At 47.4% G+C, this 22,552-nt stretch overlaps 1 long non-coding RNA gene across 1 annotated transcript; it reads left to right on the top strand.

The window, feature by feature from the left end:
* Nucleotides 1-15,694: 15,694 nt before the first annotated feature.
* Nucleotides 15,695-22,094, top strand: LOC130542871 (uncharacterized). The gene is made up of 2 exons (XR_008957739.1): nucleotides 15,695-15,930; nucleotides 20,298-22,094. It is a non-coding gene; the product is annotated as an uncharacterized LOC130542871 (long non-coding RNA).
* The last annotated feature ends 458 nt before the right edge of the window (nucleotides 22,095-22,552 follow it).

The following is a 22,552-nucleotide window of genomic DNA, read 5'->3' as shown; positions in this document are numbered from 1 at the left end:
CTCTGACAAATCATCCCTGGGCCAGCATTCTGGAACATTCTTTTTATTTGTCCCCTTAGAAACCGTCTGGAAAGGGAAACCTTGGCATTTAAACAAGGCTAGAGTGGAAGACTGGATGCCTAAAGGGAGAGGAGAGCTGTACTAGGAGGACCCCCGCCCCAGGTCACTGTCTGTACACACAGAACGGCTCCCGCACTGAGAGGAAAGCTAAGACCTCCATGCAAATCCCAGCGCCTGGCAGAGACGAGAGCCATTATTCGGGACGAGAACGTTCCACACCGTGACCTTACTTCTCATTCATTCATAGGTTTGAAACTACAAAGTCATTGCTACTGAAGACGACAATCTGCTTTCTGGCTCTGGGTAGATAAATCGGGACAATAGCCACAAAGCACCAGCCCCTCAGAGAGCACACCTGTTCAGCCTCTGGCCACATGACTCTCTTTTTCCTCTAATCTGACTTCCGCGCTAACAGAGAACTAATTTCATAAATGATAACAAGTGCCACCCTGTAGACCTCCCACAGGGCCTGTCCAGAGGACGCATGTTCTAGGCCACGAGGCTGGGAAGGGTTACCTCCCCAGGGGGAAGCCTTCCTTAAATGCAGAGCTCCTGGATTGTAGGACACTGGACATGATAATTCTGGATGGGGCAAAGCACAGGAAATACTAAAGCTGTACAAACAGAGGGAACAGGAGGGCTGGGCTCCCACCGGCCCCTACCCCGCCTCCACCCCCAAGCAGTGCCAGCTCCCCCAAGGGCCCATCCGGCCCATGCGAGTTTCCAAAGAACAGAGATACCATAGTCAACTACATCCTGATGACTGTGTGTGTACGGCCCCTCACGGTTTCCAAGGGCTCTCCACCAAGCTTCCCACGGCCCAACAGAGGAAGGTCCAGTGGCTTTGCTGAGATTGGGAAACCCAGGCCCAGAAAAAGGCCCCACGTCCCACAGGTAGTCAAGGGGAAAAGAGCCAAGTGGCCAGCAGCTGGGGCTTTGCAGTCAGAGGAATCTCTCCGAAATCTTAGCCAGCTGCCTTCAGCTCACTCGCTCGCTCGCTGGAGCTCGCTTCCTCCTCTGCGGTACGGAGTACCCTCCAGGAACAGGGTCCCAGGGCCAGCCTGCCAGGCTTCACAGTTCAACCACTTGCCAGTTGAATGACTGTGGGCAGGTCCTTTAATCCCTCTGTGCCTTCCTACCTCATCTGTAAACTGGGAAGGATATTGGTACGCACTGCACACGTGACATGGGAACTCACACACGCACGCAGAGAGAAAGACGCAAGATGTAAAGGGCCACACTGCGTGACTCATTTATTCGATGTTCGAAAACGGGCCAGCTGCTTCATGAATATGGGGTTTCCTTGTGGGGTGCTGAAAATGCTTTGGAACTAGACAGAGGTGATGGTTGCATAACATTGAGACTGTACTAAATCCCACTGCATTGTTTATTTTGAAATGAATAATTGGGGGGAGGGTGCCTGGCTGGCTCAGTCTGTAGAGCTTGCAACTCTTGATCTCAGGGTCGTGAGTTCGAGCCTCACACTGGGTGTAGAGATTACTTAAAAATAAAATCTTTGAAAATAAATAAACAAATACATAAAATGGTTAATTTTGTTATGTGAATCTCACCTTAGTAAAATTTTATCGATTTACTTACTTACTTATTTATTCAATGGGCCAAAATCACCCAACAAGCTAGAAGCCGAAAGAGTGGTTACTTGAGGTTGGGAAAAGATGGTAATAACTGGAAAGGGGCACAAGGGAGCTGTCCGGGAGATGCTCTGTATCTTAATCTAGGTGGTGGGTGGTCACATGAGTAAAAATTAATCGAGTTCCATGCCTGAGATTTACTCACTTAGAGGGTTGTCATGATCATGAAATGAGGTAATCCATGGCAAGCTCTTTAAATCAGTCCTGGCACGTAGGTGCTCAAAATTCTTTTTTTTTTTTTTAAAGATTTATTTATTTATTTTGAGAGCGAGTATGTGTGTGTGTGTGTGTGTATGTGTGTGTGTGTGTGTGTATGTGTGTGTGCATGAGCAGGGAGAGGGGCAGAGGGAGAGAGAATCCTCAAGCAGACTCCCCACTGGTGTGGAGCCCAACGCGGGGACCCCGGGATCATGACTTGAGCCGAAATCCAGAGTCAGACGCTTAACTAACTGCCACCCAGGCGCCCCGATGCTTCATAGTCTTTCTGTATGAGAAGGTGGGTGTTAGCTGAGCCTCCTGTGGTGATCATTTCACAGTATATGTAAGTTAAACTACTGTGCTCTATGCCTGAAACTTGTGCAGTGATTTAAGTAAAGTATTTCTCAATAAAACTGGAAAAAAATAAAAATAAGTAAAATAAAATAAGAATATGATCATTATTTCAAAAAATAAATGGTCAATAATTAGTAACAATCGTTAGGATGATTATTTTCTCATATGTTTGGAGGACTGAATGAGATAACGCACATAAGACATTTAGTATAGGAGCTGGCTTTTCATACACATCCCCCAAATAGAAGCAATTTTCATGCATATTAAACTGGACCCAAATCTTCTGGCTCAAGATTCAGAGCACTTTGCAAAGCACCATCCTGCCCACTCAAGAGGTTGGTTTGACATAAGCTTTGGGGAAAAGAGCCAAGGATTTAAGGATTAGAGGTTGGTAAAACATAGCAGAGCCTCCGGATAAGCTGGGTTACCTCCCACAGGCCGCCTGGGTACAGAGCAAACCATTTACCCTCACACAGGCAGAATTTGAAAGGGAAAAGTCACCTCTGGGGAAAGACTGTCCTTGCTAAATCCTGCTGACAGGTGGAACCCACTTGGCTCATTAATATGCTCCTTTCTTTTTTAAGATTTTATTTATTTATTTGAGTGATGGAGAGAACTCGGGCACGGGGAGGGGCAGAGGGAGAGGGAGAAGCAGACTCCCCGCTGAGCAGGGAGCCCAACCTGGGGCTCGATCCCAGGGCATCAGGATCATGATCTGAGCTGAAGTCAGATGCCCAACCGACTGAGCCACCCAGGCGTCCCTAATACGTTCTTTTGATTGACATCCTACATTGCCCAATTGCATTTGATTGGCAAGCTTCATGCAAATCCAAAAGAATGGGCTCCTCCCCGTTGGGCCACACTGTCCCAGGGACATACATACTCACTTCCCTGGATATGAGGTGTGACAGCTTTCACTCAATTGTGTGTGTCTCCTTCCAAACCCCAGCTCCTTGCAGGCAGCAGCCCTGTGCCCACCACCTTTTCAGCCCAAGCTTAGCTCCCAGAACATCACAGAGAATTAATACCTATGTGAGGACTGGAGGGAGAGTGGGAGGGGCTCCCTGATGGGACAGACCCTTGAAAACAGAATATTTCCCTACCTCTGACGCTGAGAAGATCTGTTCAGGAAGGAAACACTGAAGCAGAAAGAGGCCAGCACAAGCTTCCTGGCTCATTCTGAGTCCATTTAATTCCGTTTAGAAAGGATTATCAAGGTCCAGAAATTGCAGTAACTGTTGGCTTGGGGTTAGAGGGGAGAACGTAGTTAGGTGCAGAAACCATGGTTCTATGATGTTTTTTGTTTCCAGCATGGGTTCAGGTCTCACCGCTTATCAGCATGGTGCCTTTGCAAGCATACCATGCCAACCACAACACATTTTCATCTAGACTAACTGAATTTAGATCTTAAAAATAAATGCAACTCTTTACCTCCTGGATCTTCCTCCCCAGAGCCCATACCTCCAGACTAATGATGAAAGAAGCATCAGACAAATCCCACCTGAGGAATATTCTATAAAATATCTACCCAGTACTCCTCAAGACTGTCAAGGTCATCCAAAACAAAGTCCAAGAAACTATCACAGCCAAGAAGAGCCTAAGGAGCCACAACACAAAATGTAATGCACTATTCTAGATGGAATCCGGGAATGATAAGAGGGCATTAGACAAAAAACAAGGAGATTTAAATAACATGTGAATTTTAGTTATTAATAATATATCAATATTGGTTCATTAATTGTAAAAAAAGAAAAAGAAAAAGAAACAAGTACCATTCTAATATAAGACAATACTAGGGAAAACTGGTTGCTCGGTATATGGGAACTCTACTATCTTTGCAATTTTTTTGCAACTCTAAAACTATTCTAAAAAATAAAGGTTATTTTAATTTTTTTACAAAAACCATTGCAGAACATTCTTCAAAATGTCAACAACCTTGTCCCACTCACCACCCCCTCCAAAATGTACCACTTAGGTTAAAGACAGCTGGGAGGGGTTTAGGGAAATGATCGATGCCCGAGCCACCTTCCATTTCATTATTTCAAGAATCAAAATGATTCTAAAATTTTTAGCGGCAAACTAACAATTTGCCTATTTCAGGTATCCAGACTGGACAATTTAATCATGTAAAAAATCTATTGCTATTTTATTGCATGCCAAGCATCGAGAAATATCCAAGAGAGAGACAAACAGGGTCCCTTCCCTCCTGGGGCTTATAGCTACAGCCTAGGATGCATGGTAGACAAGTGAGCCAATACAGGGATGAGGGTGTGACAGTGAAGGAGAACTTCTGCTCCGGGTTTGCTCCAAGTGCAGGGGTGGGTAGTCAGGGGCCAATCGCACCCTTTGGCTCCACCTCTTTTTGGACCAAAAAGATGGTTAACTGAGGTTTGATACAGCCTGTGGCATTCAGGTTCTTCCAGCCCTAGTGATTTGGGGCCTGGATCTCATCCTGAAGGCAGGAGAAGATTTCTTATGGAGGTTCCATTGCTTCGACAAGTCATTAAGAACTCTTCATCAGAAAAATTTGTCTTGAGTAACTAGGGAGTACCTGCTGCCCTGCTAGAAGATGCTTCTATTGTGAGAAAAGACCCAGGGAGCTCAGAGTCTAGCATCAGACATAAACCAGAAAACAGACCGTGAAAATTCGGGGTGGGGAGTGCTAAAATAGAGAGCGGAGGCCCACAAGGCATCCCAGAGCCTGATCCCCTGAGTGGAGGCTTCTTTAAAAATCACCTCTATTGAGAAATCATTTCCATCCGTCAAATGCATCTGTTCTAAGTCCGACAACTGTGTATACCTGTGTAACCACCACCATCATCGTGATGTAGAATATTCCCGTCACCTTAACGATTTCCTTAGTATATCTTTATACTCAATCCCTGCCCTCCTCACTCCCATACACTGGAAACCACTGATCAGATTTCTGTTTCTATACCTTTGCCTTTCCTAGAACTTTCCGGAATCATACAGTATGCAGTCTTTCCTTTCTGGCTTCTTTCATTTAGCCTAACGTGTCTGAGATCATCCATGTTGTTGGGTGTGTCAGTGCATTCCTGTTTACTGTGGGACGGTATTCTATCGGGAGGGTATACCACAGCTAGTTTATCCATCCACCAGTTGATGGGCACTTGGACTGTTTCCAGTTGGGGGCTATTGTGAATAAAGCTGCTATTCAGCTCAGTCTTAAAGGACAGTGGAGGTTAGTCAGTCAGGGAAGAATGTTCTAGAAGGGGACATCAGCAAAGGGAGGATGAGGAAGATGAGGCTGGAGAGACAGAAGGAACAGCAAGGCACCAGGGCTAAGGGAAGGCGATGGTAAGATATAGAAAGATTTTCAGCAGGAGGATCAGATTGGAGTCTGACAATGACCTCCTGAGGGTTGGAACTGGTTGTTGGTGATGCCTGCCAGACATCCAGGTAGGGAGATTTAATGAGAAGTGGGAAAAGAGCTGTGCTAAATTAACAGTTGGTATATAATGGGTGAAGCCATGGGTGTTGGTGAGATCAACCAGGCAAAGCACATAGAGTGAGGAGTCATTGGGTGCTCATCTGTCTCTCCCATGAGCATGGGAACCAAGCTGAGCATAGTGCAGTGGTTAAGAGCATGAACTCTGGATCCAGACTTTTGGGCTTCAAATGCCGACTCTGTGACATGGGGCAAGTCACTTGGTCTGTTTCCTTATCCATAAAGTGGATTATAATAGACCTATCATAGGGTTGATATAAGGGTTAACTGAGCTCATTCATTCCTAGCTCTGGAACATCATCAGACACTGGCACATAAAAAGTGCTACGTAAGTTTCAGCTACTATTAATACAAAAAATCCAGAAAGTAAGTATCAGACAGACCTAAATTTGAATGCCATGCTCCATTCATGGCAAGCTGAAAGATACTGAGAAATGTCACATCTTGGGGTGCCCGGGTGGCTCAGTCAGTTAAGTGTCTGCCTTCAGCTCAGGTCATGATCCCAGGGTTCTGGGATCTAGCCCTACATCAGGCTCTCTGCTCAGCAGGGAGTCTGCTTCTCCCTCTGCCCCCCCCGAGCTCATGCTCGCTCTCTCTTGCTCTCTTTCTCTATCTCAAATAAATAATTTTTAAAAAAAGAAAAGAAATTTAATATCTCTGAGCTGAAAGTCCCTTACCTGAAAAATGAGGATAATAACTGTTACCTCGTTAAGAGGGAACTGATTGGAAGGAGTAAATGAGTACAAGATGAAAAGTAGAAACCACCAGAGACCTCTCCCTCCAGGGTTCATCTTTGTTTCCTCCTCCCCTCCTCTATGTTCCCATGGAACACTATTCATGTCCTTTCAAGCACTTTCCTCACCACTAGGACAAACTGCTTGCTGATGTATTAGTCAGGATGGACGAGGTTACGCTACAGTAACAAATAGCCCAAATTCTCAGTTGCTTACAACAGCACAGGCTTATTTCTCATCCTAGCCTATGTGTCTAGCACAGATTGGTTGCTTCTCTGTTCAACTTCGCTCTGGAACCCAACTGGATAGTGGCAGCCAGTTTGGGCAATATTGCTGGTTGTGATAAGAGAGGGAAGCGAAAAATCTGTTTAAAAAGGTGTTGACAGCTTCTACCCAGAAGTAATACACATCCATTCTTTTCCCATTTCATTGTTCAAAACAAGTTAAATGACTGCATGGGGGTTGACCATGACGACAATGTGCCATCTTCCTAAAAGAGGGACAATAGTACTTGATCACAAAGGGGCTGCATCTGCCACTCAGCTGGGAGCATCTGGAAGGAAGCACTGAGCACGAGTCACAGCTATACTCTCTTGCTTGGCATCAGGCCCCTGAGGTTTGATGAATGAAGCAAGACTGAGCGTTCTTTAATCTGCCCTGGAGCACATAGGTTTACTTGGCCCCAAGATGGAAAGTCCTCCTGTAGTCACTGCTCCTATAGAAAAGTGAATGAGCCTGCTATCATCAAAGGAAAAGTCTCCTTTCCAAGTCACCAGAAGGCGGTGTGTCTGCTGGCGGGTAAGGAAACTCCCACAGGTGCCTGCTGCTTCCCAGGGGACCGAACACCTTTCGTATGTGGGCACAAGAACACTAATTCAGCAAGTGCTCCACAAGCATTGTTGCATTGGATCTTCCAAACATGCCTGGGAACCATATGAGGCAGGCAGGTAGCAGCATCCCCCCAGTGGGCAGATGGGGCCATTGAGACCGTGGAAATCCTTGTGCATTGCTGGTAAAAATACAAAACAGTGTAGCCACTGTGGAGAACAGGATGGTGGTTCTTCCAAAAACTAAACATACAATGACTATATGATCCAGCAATTCCACGTCAGGGTAAATATCCAAAAGAGGTGGAAGCAGGGACTCAAACCAGTATTTACACACCAGTGTGCATAGCCGCATTATTCACAATAGCCAAAAGGTAGACGCAACCCAAGTGTTCCTTGACAGATGAATGGAGAAACAAAATGTGGTTTATACCTACAATGGGGTATTTATTCAGTCTTAGGATGGAAGGAAATCCTGTCACCTGCTACCACGGGGAAGAGCCTGAAGACATCATGCTGAGTGAAATAAACGAGCCACAAAAAGACAAATACTGCACGATCCCACTTCTATGAGGTACCCGGTGTAGCCCAATTCACAGAGACAGAAGGCAGAATGGTGGCTCCCAGCAGCTGGGGGAGGGGGAATGGAAAGTTGGTGCTTAAAGGGTACAGAGTTTCAGTTTGGGAAGATGAAAAATATTCTGGAGCTAGACGGTGGTGATGGTTGTGCGACAGTGGGAATAGAGTTAATGCCCCTGAAATGTACGCTTAAAAAATGGTTACGATGGTAAATTTTATGTCATGTATATTTTACCACAATGATAGTAATAATGAAAGGACAGAGTCAAGTAACTTGCCCAAGGGCACACAGGCAGGAAAAGGAAGACTTGGGGCTTAGGAATTGGAGGCCAGAGCGTATCTTCCAATATCACATGGCTTAGCACTGTCCCAGGCTCCGTCTCTGTGCCAAACTGCGTATCCTGCCTCCCTCAGTTCCCTCAGCACCTGATTATGGGATAACTCCCTTACCTAGACCTAGTCCTGGTAGCTAGAACATAGTGTCCTATGTCACTGATTCACTCATTCGTTCATTCAATCATTCCTTCATTCATTCCTTTGGCAAACAGTATTGGAACACTGGCTATGCATCAGGCTTTCCCTATGCTCTAGGTGTCGGGGATGAACAGAGCCTAGTCCTAGCTCTCCAGGCCAGACACTGTCTGTGCACAAAGTCCTGGAAAATAGGGGTCAGCAGGAAGATACAGAAATGCAGAGGAGGAGGCTCTTGACTCTGCTGGAGACATCAGGGAAGGCTTTCAAGGGGAGAAGACATTTGATCTGAGCCTTGGAACAGAAGCAGGAGTTTTCCAGGAGGAGAAGGAGAAACATATTCCATATGGAGGGAGCAGTGGGTACAAAGTCACAGCGACAAGACAGAACAGATGGCTGAGGAATCCCAAGTCATTGAGGCCAAGACAGATACTGGGGAAGTTGAGAAGTTTGCAGGGACCACATCACATCACGGAGGACCTGCTATGTCAGAATAAAGAGTCTCACTTTCTTCTTATGGGCAGTGGGGAGCCACTGCAGGGTTAAACAAGGGAATGGCATGATCAGAGTTGCATTTTAGAAAAACTATATAGAACAGCTTATAGGGAGTCCAGGCCAGAGGCAGGGAACACAACAACAACATTGGCAAGAAAGGCCTGAACCAGAAGATGGCAATGGCGATGAAGAGATGTAGCCAACTGGGATGTCAGCGCCACAGGACGGAGCTTCTTCTGTGGTTCACTGCTCTGTGCTCATTCCCTGGCACACAGCGGGTTCTTATAACCATTGACTGAGTGACCGATAAACATTTGTTGAATGGCTAACACCAGAGACAACTCAGATGCACAGGAAGCAGGACTTTGAGTGAGTGGATGGACATGGAACGAGTGAGGAATTACGGAAAAGCAGACTTTAGAATGACCCCCAGGGTTTCGAGCTGAGCAACCAACTAGGCTGAAGGCCGTGTCTCGTCAAGACGGGAATGTGGAAGTGAGAGCAGTGTTAGGCTGGACAATGATGCTTGCAGCTTGGGGCTCTCCACGTCTCGGGTGCAACGGTTGATCGTCCAGGTGGAGGTGACAGGCACCCGGACGGCACTGGACTTACAGATCAGTGTTGGGAGGCGAGATCTGGGCTGGAGAGATGCATTTCATCTGGGAACAGTAGCCTTTACCATTGGGGCCAAATTTCCTTTTCAAACTAGGGGGGGCATAGTAGGGACTCTGCTAGCATCCTCCCCCTGGAAAAATCCCAGAGGAGGCAGTACACACCAGCCCTTGTGGATTCGGCCTCTCGGCCTCTGGCCACACTCTTTCCTCCTCAAAGCAGGAGCCATGCTTGGCTTCTTCCTTCCATCCTTCCATCTGCTTGGCCTCCAGAATGCCCCCACACCTTTCCTCTGTCCTGGAGCTGCCTCCTGCCAGCCCAGCCCTCAGAGGTCTGACCTCCAGGTCCTAGATTCCTGTGGCATTTGCATGGACACCCACACTGTGCCCTTTCACGCGATAGTGGTGTTCCTTTGGGTTTGGGCATGCGTCACAGCTCATCCGTCTCCCACTGAGTGCCTACTGCACGCGAGGCAAGAGGCTGTGGCAGGGCTGTCTACTGCCCCACTGCCCTCAGGGGTAAGGACTGCAGCCCCCAACCCATCTCCCACCTATAATCTTGCCTCCTCCCCAGATCAATCTAGTGCATCTCCAGCCCATCTGCCAAAGTCATGTGCCTGAACACAGGTCTGCTGACATCCCTCCCCTACCCGAAAACTTCCTAGAGTTCAGCAAGGCCACAGGACAAAAGCCAGACTCCTTGGCCTGGCCTATGAACATTCCTTGAGCTAGCCCCAACCTATGCTTTCAGTCTGACTCTCTGCTCTGCGGTCCCTGCAAAACTGACTCTCTGGCTGGTTTCACATCCCCTCCAGGCCTGCCTCTGTCATCTACCAGCCATGTCACCGTGGCGAGTTCTCAAAGTTTTCTGGACCTCAGTGGAATAAAGGTAGTAACGGTATCTACCTCTAGGACTGTTGCAAGGACGAAATGAGTTCACGTTTGCAAAGCGTAATGGGGCTAGGCTCATAACGCTGCGTCTGTGGTCATTATTGGCACCACTATTCCCTCTTTCCAGCATCTCCTTCCCCAGCACCGACATTTGCAGAGTACCAGCCTTTGTCCTTGAAGACCCCTCTGACATGCCGCCCCCTCCACAGATGCCACTCACCCCCCGTCCCCCGCCCCTGGAGACCCGCGGCACTGTCTGCATTATCACAGGACCACAGTGATTTCTGCTCACCCGTCAGCAGACACTAAGATCCTGTGGTTAGACCCTGCGGCCCGTTCCCTTCTGGGACCCCCCACGTCCCCCAGCAGAGGTCCAGGACACGCGTGGCGGCATGATTAGCGGAAGTGGAGTCTGACAGTATCAAGGTCATACCTTGGTTCCGACACTAACTAGCTGTGCACACTCGGGTAAGTTACTGAACCTTTCTGAGCCCCGATTTCTACTGATGTCCATCGCACTCTCACCGAGTTGCTGTGGGAACAAATCCGGTAATGGCTGGAGACCCTGATGTGGTGTGTGGCACAGAGGAGGCCCTCGCCCAAGGTCAGTTTCCTTTCCGCCTTTACTATGTGCTGAATAGAGGTCTTCTACAGCTCGAATGGAAGCACCCAGAGGGCAGGGCCCATGTCTCAGTCCTATAAACGAGAGGATATGTGCACGCATAGGAGATGCTCGGTAAACACGTGAACCACAACAGTACTAGGCTTGAAAGAAGCAGCTTCCTGTGCAGTCCCTCCTCGGTCCCTGTGTCAGGGTGGCAAGGGTCAACCTCTAAGTGACCCTGGGGGAGGGCAGGCACGGTGGGGGCTGGAGGAGGCAGGAGGACTAGAATGAATTTTATTTCTCGCTCACTTGTCTCTGGGAAAAACCCCTGCAACCTGCCTCCTTCTAAAGGGGGGGATAAATGACGTCACTCCCAGGGGGGCTCCCAGTGTCCCCTCCCACTGCCACCTCCAGAGGCCATGAGACACGACGGAGGCTGCAGACACAGCCAGACCCGGCAGTACCTCCCTTCTGGCTACAGGACGGAGAGAGGAAGCCATCCCTGTCCTGGCTCCAGCTCTATTTGATTTGCGAGGCAAGGCCACCCCTGCAGGCTGCGTTCCGTGGCCCCACGCCAGGCTGGTGTGTAATAGGCTCTGGCCACCCTCTCGTTACCTAATGCTTTCCTAATCTGCAGTTTACGCAAGACGAGTACAAATCTCTGAGAACACCGAGAGAAACAGCCCACCAGGCACCTCCCGGGCAGGCCTGCACCCCACTTCTGCACTGGTGGTTTCGTCATAGAGGGGCTCACTGTCCATTCCCATGTGGGCCACTTGTGGGTCACTCAGAGCTCCAATTCTCATGCGAGGCTTCACCCCTTCCCTCCCATCCTAATCTGTGACCTCACCCCTTCTCTGCCATCTCCCGTAAAGGATTGGAAATTCTATTCTATAGGGAATGGTGGGCAAAGCCTTACATCTTTCTGTCTTGCTATGAGAAAGTAGATCTTTCAACAAATGCCCCTGGAACAATTAGACAATCGATTGTTTATATATCTATAACTTAGTTCATATCACATATAAAAGTTAACTCAAGATCTCAAGATGGATCATTGACCTAAATATAAAACCTAAAACACCAAAGCTTTTAGAAAAAAGTAAATGTAGGGTAGATACAATTTTTGTAGCCTTGGGTTAGGCAGGCCTTTTCTTATAACAGAAAATATGTAAACCATAAAGGGTAAAAGTGGTAAATTGGGCTTAATAAAAATGTAAAACGTTTTTCTTTGTCTGTTTGTCTTGTTTCTTAAATTCCACATATGAGTGAAATCATATGGTATTTGACTTTCTCTGACTGACTTATTTCACTTAGCATTATAACCTCTAGTTCCATCCATGTTGTTGCAAATGGCAAGATTTCACTCTTTCACAGTTGAGTAATATTCCATTATATATCCTATCATATCATATCATACATAATGGAATGAAATATTATATATAATGGAATATAATATAGAAATCCCATCTTCTTTATGCAGACAAACGAAAAAACAGACTTTTAGCTAAGGAGAACAAACTGATGGTAATCAGAGGGGAGGTGGGTTTGGGGATGGGGAAATAGGTGATGGGGATGAAGGGTACACTTGTCATTATAAGCACCGAGTAATATATGGGATTGTTGAATCACTATGTTGTACACTCAAAACTAATATAACACTATATACTGATTATACTGGAATTTTATAAATCCTTTTTTTAAATGTAGAACTTTGCTTCCTCCAAAGGTACTCTTCAAACATGAAAAGACAAGTTATAGAAGAGGAAGAACTATTTGCAAAATGCATCTTAGGTGAAAAACTTGCATCTGGAAAATTTAAAAAGTTTCCCACAACTCAATAAGAAAACAAACATCCCAGTTGAAAAGTAGGCAAAATACTTGAGCAGAGATTTTACCAAAGAAGAGAAGGAGAGGGCAGACGAGCACGGAAGAAGATCCTGGGCCTCCTTAGTCACTAGGGAAATGGAATCCAGAACCATCATGAGATACCATGACACATTTACCAGGATGGCTAAAATACCAATTGATTCCTCATCAAGTTAAACATATGATCCTGCGATCCCACTTCTAGGTATTTAGCCAAGAGAAATGAAAACATGTATCCACCCAAAGATAGGTACATGAATGTTTGTGGCAGCTTTATTCATAACCCCAAATTGGAAACAATGCAGTTGTTCTTCAACTGATGATAGGATAAACATGTGGTATATCCACACAATGGAATATTACTCAGCAATAAAAAAAGAACACCCTGGTATACATTCAACAGCACAGAGGATTCTCAAAAGCATTCTGCTAAGTGAAAGAACACAGACACGAAAGATTATATCCATTTGATTCACAAACTCAAGAGACCGAAATCAGGTCAGTGATTGCTAGGGGCTGTGGGTCAATGAGATTTGCTACAAAGGGCACAAGGGAACTTTCTGCGATGGAAATGTTTGATATCTGATGTTTGATATCCAAGCATTTGGCAAGTCTCATCCATCTATTCACCAGACAAAGGTGACTTTTATTGTAGGGATATTACATCTTAATGAAAATGATTTTTAAATAACAGCAAATAGAATAAAGTAAAATAAAAGGTAAATCTGATGGTACTTGTCCTTTACATCATGAGGATAAAATGACATTACTAATATTAACAGCCAATATGTACGGCAGACATTGTCCTAAGAAATTTTCCCACATTGTCTCATGTCAACTTCAAATGATCCTTGCAGGTTCTCAAGCACACCAAGCACTTTCCTGTCTCGGGGCCTTTGCACTCACTGTCTCCTTTACCTTCCATCGGACAACTCCATCTCCCACAACCCTCTGGTCTCTATTCAAATGTCACTCCTCAGAAGAGGCCTTTCCTCCAAAACAGTATCTACATAGTCTATCTAAAATGGTCCCTCAACACATCACTCTCTTTTTTTTTTTTTTAAAGATTTTATTTATTTGTTTATTTGACAGAGAGACAGCCAGCGAGAGAGGGAACACAAGCAGGGGGAGTGGGAGAGGAAGAAGCAGGCTTCCCTCTGAGCAGGGAGCCCGATGTGGGGCTCGATCCCAGAATGCCGGGATCACGCCCTAAGCCGAAGGCAGACCCTTAATGACTGAGCCACCCAGGTGCCCCTCAACACATCACTCTCTATCTCTTACCTAGTTTTATTTTCTTTGCAGAGCTTAGTACTACCTGCCCTTATATCATATACTGTTTGTTTATATCACTCCATAAGAATATCATTCTTTCACTTACTCCTTGCATTGGACCAACACCCACTGAGTGCCCACCCTGGGGCATGTGTGGGCAAAGCCCAAGCTCCAAGAGGCAGACAGTTGCCCCAAGGCCAAGAGAATGTTGACCAGCTTCCTGTCTCCCTGCCACAACTCCTCTCAGCACCTGGGCCCACAAGGGGCTTTCCTGTTTTAGGGTCATAGAAGCTGTAGCCTGGGAAGAGCACTGGTCTAGGAGTTAAGACACCTTTACACCAACCAGTCCTTCCAACATCCCCCTGGAGACCCTGATCCAGGCACCTCACCTAACAAGGCCTCAATTTCCCCACTTGTAACATGATTTAGACATGTGTTTTTCAAACGATAGTATGAATGGGAATGCCTTAAGAAACTGATTAAAAATGCATGCTCCTTCCCCAGAAAATATGATTCAGTAGATCATGTGTGGGGTCAGAGAACCAGGATTCTTAACCCTTCCCCAGGACAATATAAGGTAGGTGGTCTAGGAAATAAATTTTGGATATTAATGATGTCCCAACTGCTTTTCAGCTGCAAAAACCCTCCAAATAAAATTTTACCCAGAAAACCACATTTATAACATATAAATCAGAGAGGATCTGGGCAGGGGAAGGGAGCAGAATGATGCTGGTTCCTCTTCAACTTCTTACTCTCACACTCCCTCCATCCCATCATTCAGCGGTCCCAGACACCCTAGGGTTCATTGGAACACAGTTCGAAAACCACCACTCTAGAGGCTCCCTAATTTAATCATTGCATAAATATTTGTGAACATTTACTATGTGTTAGGCATTGTTCCAGATCTGGGTATCCAATAACAAACAGAACAGAAAAATCTCTACTCTCACATATTTCACATTTACGAGGATGGCTGGCATGGGATGGTTTGCATGTATTAGCTCATTTACCTTTTTTTTTTTTTTTTAAAGCTTATTTATTTAGAGAGAGTGTGTGCACGTGCAAGCAGGGGAGGGGCAGAGGGAGAAGAAGAGAAAGACTCTCAAGCAGACTCTGTGCTGAGTGCAGAGCCCAACACGGGGCCAGATCTCACAACCTTGAGATCATGACCTGAGCCAAAACCAAGAGTCGGACGCTGAACCAACTGAGCCACCCGGCGCTCCTGTATTAGTTCGTTTAATTCTCACCAGAACCCCACCAAACAACTACCAACATTTGTCTTCTTTTACAGAAGAGGCCCAAGGAGAATAAATAACTTGCCTAATGTCATACCCCAAGGTTTAACCCAGATATGATAGCTCTGGCAACATGCTCTTCTGAAATTCTGCCCAGTTCTCTACGAGCCCACGACGTACGCGGGAGTCCATGCGGGTCTGTCTGCCTCTCCCCGTGTAGGCTCAAATCTATCTCTGTAGCACTCGGGCCCTATGGGGTTAAGACTCTGAGCCTAGGCTCCTGGTGAAACTAGATCCCGCATGACTTCAAGTTGACGCAAGTGGCCTTCTCTACCTGCAGCGACGCTGAGAGGCCCATCTCTGGGGTATAGAAGAATGTTCTCTCTGGACCAGGTGCTGAGTTTATTCTGGTGACCGCGGCATCGCTTGGCCTGCTATGGTGAAGACGCCCGGGGCCAGCAGCTCTGCCAGTGTTCCTAAGCGGACGGGTGACGTCGGTATGTCTGCAATTAGAACATCAGCACCGAGTTAGGAAGCAGAGTGGGGACGCAGCCAAGGGAATGCTGAGTACAAGTGGCACACACAGGGACAGAAAAACTCTTCCGACAGCAGGTAAGGGGGGCGCTAGAGGTCATTTACACCCAGGCCACTCACTGTCGGCAGGGAAACTGAGGTCCAAAGGCAAGGGGTGGCTGGTGTAGGATCATCTCGGCTATGTTCTTAGGCTGCTGCCATTGCCTCCGAGGTCCAAAGTGACAGGATGGGTGATGGATTGGAGGCAAGGTGACGCAAGGCCATGTCTCAGTCCCATTTTTTGCTAAGCTTTGGGACCTTGAGCGCTGAAGAACTGAGTCTCCGTTCCCTACCTGCACAGTGGACATGAGACCGTCCCTCAGCAATGCTGCAAGGATCCCAAGAGATAATTCATTCAACACGCCCGATGCCAATCGCTACTCAAAATAGTCCTTTCTCTCCCTCCCCTCCTCCCAGATTTACCCAAAACTGACCCATTTTCAGAAATTAGCTCATCTTAACTGAGACCTGCCAGGTCTCTGTACATGGGTTTCAACCCCATGCTGCTCTGACTGTGGTTGGTAGGTAGGCTAGCAGCATCGACTACACCTGGAAGCTGGTGGGAAATGCAGTGTCGCAGGCCCGGCTCCGGCCCTGATGAATAGAATCCGCATTTTGACGAGGTCCTCCAGGCCCACTCATGAGAAGCGTTGCTGAGGATATATTTTTTTTTGATGGATTGACTTGCTGCTTTGGTCTATCTTTCACACCGGTTATTGGTAGCCGACATTTGCTGAGCATTTTGTGTATGTCAGGGAAATGCTTTACAGGCAGGATCTCGTTTCAACCACACAATCTCAGGAGGTGAGAATTCTTACTAACCCCATTTCACAAATAAGGCAATTGAGGCTGAGGTGGGTAGGTATTTGGGCCCCACTTTAAACCCCGGGCCTCCGTGACTCCAGCCTCCTCTCTTTGCCAGCCTCCTGGCCGGGACTAAGCCACCCCTCCCTCCGCAGGAACTGGCCACATGTACATTTGTTTAATCCCTTCTCTCCTTGTGGGATCCAGTGAGACCTCTGTCCTGGGAAACAAGATGGTAGCCCCAAAATGGCGGTTTCAAGTCACACACCCCCACCCCCTGCCCACGGTGAGTTTCTGACACCCTAGAGGAGCAGGACTGCTAGACAAGGTCAGAGAAGCCAGACTGCTTGCCCCTGCACTGCCTAAGGTCAAGGTCGGCAGGCCCCCAGGCAGCAGGTGGTGGGAAGGCTGACCCCCAGGGCACTGCCCTGCTCCCTGCCACTGACCCTCCCCTCCAAGCTGTCCCCCAGGACAGTCAACACTCTAACTTCAGCGAGCCTGTAAACCGGAAGGGAAAGAGTAGGGAAGGCCAAGGAGGGAGGGGGAAACACTGAAGAATGACAAGGGGAACGCTAATCTCTGACCACAATCCCAGGCCAGGTCCTTGGTGTGATTTATCGCCAACACTGCCGGCAGAGCTGCAACTCTGCAAAACACCATTGTTATGTACCATTTTATGGATGAGGACATTCTGGGTCAGAGAGGTTTTGCAATTTGCTGAAGGTCACAGAGCAAATAAGTAGCTAGGCTGGGATCCAAATCCAGGTCTGTCTGACCTCCCTGCCTGGGTTCTTTCCATTTCCAAGGGATGGGCCTGACTTTCAAGGCAGCCGCGTGGCACCTTGGGGCTGGCCCGGGACATGCATTACTTCATGTCACCCGCACTGCCACAGCCTCGGGAGTAGTTGTTGCTGTGACTGAGGCAGGAAGAGGTCCGGTGACTTGTCTCATTCCCAAGGCTGATGAGCTACAGAGCTAGGATTTGCTGCCAGGTCCCTCTAACGCTGATGTTCAAACTTTTTCCTCTTCACCCCTAGCTTTGCAAAGTGTCAACTGCAAAGCGTTTTCCCTCAATGGAGGTCAGGGTGTACTGGCATGATAGGACTTTAATTGTGAGAATAAAATATAAAAGGTGAACCCCTGTCAAAATGGGGGCAGGTCAGCCACATGTTAAAGGCACATTCTTTGGAGTGAGACTCCCCGTGTTCAGATCCCATTCACTCTCTGTGTGACCTTGAGCAAGTTACTTCACCTCTCTGGGCTTTCACGGACTCACCTGTAAGACGGGACAAATAAGAATGCCTGCCTCACAGAGTTGTCCTAAGAATGAAATGGGACCACGCTTGTAAAGGGCCACAGCAGCAGCGCCGGGCAGATACCACGAACTCTGTACATGTGGGTTCCTTCCCTCACCGTCACTCTCATTACTCCTTGTCTGTGCTCATGGAAGACACCGGCTGTGGAGCAATATGTCTGAGAAATACTGAGCGTTGGGGGGCTGCCGGGGGAAATGTCATCCACAGATTCACTTCCCCAGCGAAGAAGTAAGAAAGATGCTTATCAGCAGGAACTTGGGAAACCAACTCTAACTCTGGCTATGGAGAAAGAAATTTCCAGATACAAGACAAGCATCGACTGGGAACTGGCTGTTCATTCCCCTCTCGGGCACGGCTTTGCCAGCTGTAGCACAGGGGTGATGCTGGACTAACCTGCTTCCTTGCTGCTGGGGGCTGTGGCACCTGCCAGCCCGGGCGCAGGGCACAGACTGAGCAACCGTCCCCGGGAAGGCGGGGAGCAGGCCCGCTGGCTCTTCACCTCCCAGAGACCAGACACCCTCTTGACTTGGAGCCCGGATGAGAAATGTGTCTGGAGCGTACAGAGCCCCGATTCCCACAGGCCTTCCTCTTCAGACAGAGGGCAAGCTTTCCTTGCACAGATATTTCCCCAGCTCACCCCCGGGGCCATGGAGCTAATGAGGCGTGGAATTAAAGTTCGGAGGGAGCACAGCCCCCTGCCTGGCTCCGCTGCTACGGCTGAGCGAGAGCCACGAGCAGATGAGGAAACTGACAGAGACACTCGCGGAGTCACTGGTCTAAAGGTCAGACCGAGACAACTGATTTTTCAAAATGTCATGTCCTGTGGCAAGAAAAGTCTCTGACACATTCCATGGAAACGCCTCACATTCACCTCCTTCTGCTCTAGACGCGTTCTGGAAGGTCACACCAGCCCGCACCCCAGGGCCTGGGGAGGCTGGGTCTGCAGGGTCCTTGCCGCTCTCTGGCTGTGGCCTCCAGGTCTCAGCCTCGATTTCCCCTTGCTGAAAATGGGGGCAGTGTGGACTTAATGTTTACTAAGAAGCTTGTCATTTTGGAATAATTTTAGATTTACAGAAAAGTTTCAGAGTCCCTCACTCGGTTTGCTCCAATGTTACCACGTTACCTTCCCGTGGCACAGTTGTCACAACCAGGAAACCAACGCAGGCACGTCATTATCGATTCAACTCCAGCCTTTGTGTGGATTTCACTCATTTTTCCATCAATAGTTTCTTTCTGTTTCAGGACACCACACCACATTTAAGACTAAATAAATAGTTTCTGAAGTTTAGAAAGTCCCCTCCCAGTTGCAAAAACAAAGGGACAATAGGCCTTAGGGGCTGTGGGTGTGTTAATTAGCAAATGAATGCTGTGCTGTGTGACTTTGGGCAAATCCCTTACCTTCTCTGAACCTCAGGCTCTTCATCTGTCCAAAGGGGATAATAGCAGTACTGCGTGCTTTACAGGGGTGCTGGGAGGTAATCCTTTGCTAATCTTCTTAGTACACCGTAAGCACCCTGTTGATAAATCTCAGCTGGTAGAAATCATAGCCCGGAAACAGAACTAATCCAGCATACCTACACTTCCTGGCAAAAAAATGTCCCAGCAAAATGGCTGCTCCAAATAAAAGACTTTGTGTCGCTGGTCTAGCACCTGTCAGAGCCAGTCTGCAAAGCACAAGACAGGAATGGGCAAAGGCCTGCAGTTACCAGGCCTGGGTTGGAGTCCACCCCTCCCCCCGCTGGCTGCAGGAACTGGAGCACACAGTCCTGCCTCTGGGTCTCAGCAACCACATCTGTTAAATGGGAACAGGTCACCCACCTTACAGGGTTGCTGAGAAGATAGAAGGAGGTACGTGCCGTCAAACCTCTAGGAAGACTGAGGTGTGCTGTTTGGAGACATCTTGCCCTCCTACCTCCCCTAAGAACCACAAGTCATTGACTGCAGTTGGGATCGTTACAGAATCCACGAAAACCTGATGTGGGCGGTTCCATGGGGTTGGTAATGAGATCCCGCTCTCTCTTTTTTTTTTTTTTTTTGAGGGGCAGGAGGGGGCGATTAACTAAACACCTGCCCTCCCTTTCCCCGCCAAAGGCCTGTTGACAAGTCAATTCCGTAATCTTCATTGCTGCAAGGCCTTTCTTTGCCCGGAGTGAAATTAGACAAGGAAACCAATCACTCGGCTGTGCCGTTTTAAAAGGAAGCACAAAACTATTCCCATGGTCAGTCTGACCAAGATCATTATAGGACCTATTTTGACAGAATCACAGAATCATTCTGTTTTCCCAGAATGGCAGCTGAAGGGACGGAGGAAAGAAATCAAGGAGCATCACTCCCGTTTAAAGATGAACAAATAAGACCCACGGTGGCAGATCTGTTTGTTCAAGGTCATACAGCAGAAGGGGTTCAGAGCTAGGACAAGACCCAGCTCACAAGATTTCTGTTTCCTTGCTTGTGGCTCTCTGAGGTGCTGGAAGACATCCATCCATCTGTCTGTCCATCCATGTTGACACTGGACACCTTGCTTGAGGCAAGCACTGAGCTGGGCACTGGGGAGCCAAGGGTGAATACGCCTGTCACAGTCCCTGACCCCGTGGAGCTTCCCATTCAGTGAGCTAGGACCGAGTCTGGGTCATCTGTTTCCCAAAGGCCTACGGGGCCTGGCACATGGTGGGTGCACTGTTTATTCAATCACGTATCTCTCACCTTGCGTAACGCTCCCACCTTTATGACTGATGTACTGGGTCGTTTTGAAGAGGTTAACTGGGCTAAAGGCTCAGTGTTTGTATTTATCTCAAACCACCTCCTTCAATCATCATCCTACCAGAAGACTTTATGCTGCAGCGTGCAGACACAGCAACAACATTGAGCAAGGAGTCCAAAGACCCAAGTTCAAGTCCCAGCTCTGAGCTGCTTACCCCTGAGTAGCTACTGAAAGACACTTGTGACTCAGTTTTCTCATCTACAGAATGGAGCAAATAATATTTGGCTTGCCTAGTTCACTCAGCTTCTGTGAATATAAAAGGGGGGAGCGGAAGGGGGAGGGCAAGAGTAAACCTTCTAGAAAGTATGCTATGAACAAAAGGTTATGGAGATGTTACTTGCATGATTTAATCCCACAACGAGTAGAATAAACGCGATCGGCTTTCCAGCCGCTGCTCACACACTCTCATTCCAAACTTCTATAGTGTAACGGGGTGAAATTGCCCCAGACTTGTTCCTACCGTGGAAGAGATTACATTTATGTATCTGTGGTATCACATGCCATCCCAGCCAATCCTGACCCGTATTTCTCTTCCCTTGGTACATGTAACAACAGTACTAAGATATGTTGTAACCTTAATTGCTTGCAAAGTGTTTTGAAATCCTTAGATTAAAAAGCTCAGGGAAGTCCAAAGTATTAGCCTTCCGTATGCCCAAGGAGTTACACGGAGACTGGTCTAGATTTGTTGGAACAAGGAGACAGTACAGTGCATATTCTGAGGCCCCAGAAACTTTGGGCTTTAAAGGTCCTATTCATGGGATGACCCAGCTTCCTAGTTTCTAAGCTGCTCAGGCATTTGGCCATTTCCCCACGCTGCTTCTGATGTGTTTTTTCCATTTCTTTTAAGTTCCTGGGTCACGAGGCCTGAGTTGCAATTTACTTTGGTGTCATAGGTCTACTTTCCTGGGTGATCTCAGCCTGAGTCCTAGAAAAAGGCAGTCTGTCATCGGTGACATCTGTTTGCCTCTTCATGTAAACCCGGAGTTGATTTATTCCATTCTAATTCTCACTGTGAAAACGAGTTAAAATTCTACCCCATGGGAGTGACCCTTGGAGGGGGGTTGTCAGACAAGGATTGAAAGGGACAGGGGATCCTGGGATCCTGGCAAGTGTTCCAGATCCCGGGGCTGGTCATGCCAGTGCCTTCCAGTGCTGGGCTTGTGAAAATTCAGAGCTAAACACTTTTTTGTGCATTTGTCTGTATATTTGTTACAACGTTTTCCAGTGTAAAGTCTTTTTTTAAATCACTCTCCATGCTAATTTACTTCATTTAAAATAGATTCTGATGTAACCCAGAAGCTATAAACCTAATTATATAAGAATCCTTTCTTTCTCTTTACCTTTGTGATTCAAAATAATGTCGCTTTAGTTTTTCCTTCCTTTATTTCCATTTTTACTCTTACAGGGAAAAAAGGAAATGCTTCAATTAGCCTTTTTAATGACATCTAATGGGGGGGAGGGAGAGGGTCGTTCTCAGCAGGAAGTCTGGGGTGCCCTCAGGGACACATGCAGACTTCTAACAGTTGTAACAAAATTCTGTTGAATTTGTCTGTGTCCACTTTTCTAAGTAGCCATAGCTTTCATCAAATTCTCAAGGGCCCCTGACCTAAAAAAGACCAAAAGCCAGAGTGATTGTTGTATTCTCCTCTTGGAATGTTTCTCGGCTCTGTACCAACCCACAGCCCTCACCAACCCGATTTCACCAAACTGTCTTCACCCATCAAAATGAATTTGCCCACTTCAATGGAAAAAGTGAATGGGTTCAACTCTGCCAAAGGTC

This window comes from Ursus arctos, unplaced genomic scaffold, assembly GCF_023065955.2.
Source record: "Ursus arctos isolate Adak ecotype North America unplaced genomic scaffold, UrsArc2.0 scaffold_6, whole genome shotgun sequence".
NCBI classification, from domain to species: domain Eukaryota; kingdom Metazoa; phylum Chordata; class Mammalia; order Carnivora; family Ursidae; genus Ursus; species Ursus arctos.
The sequence above is the reverse complement of the archived record's forward strand: the minus strand, read 5'-3'. Positions and strand labels throughout refer to the sequence as shown.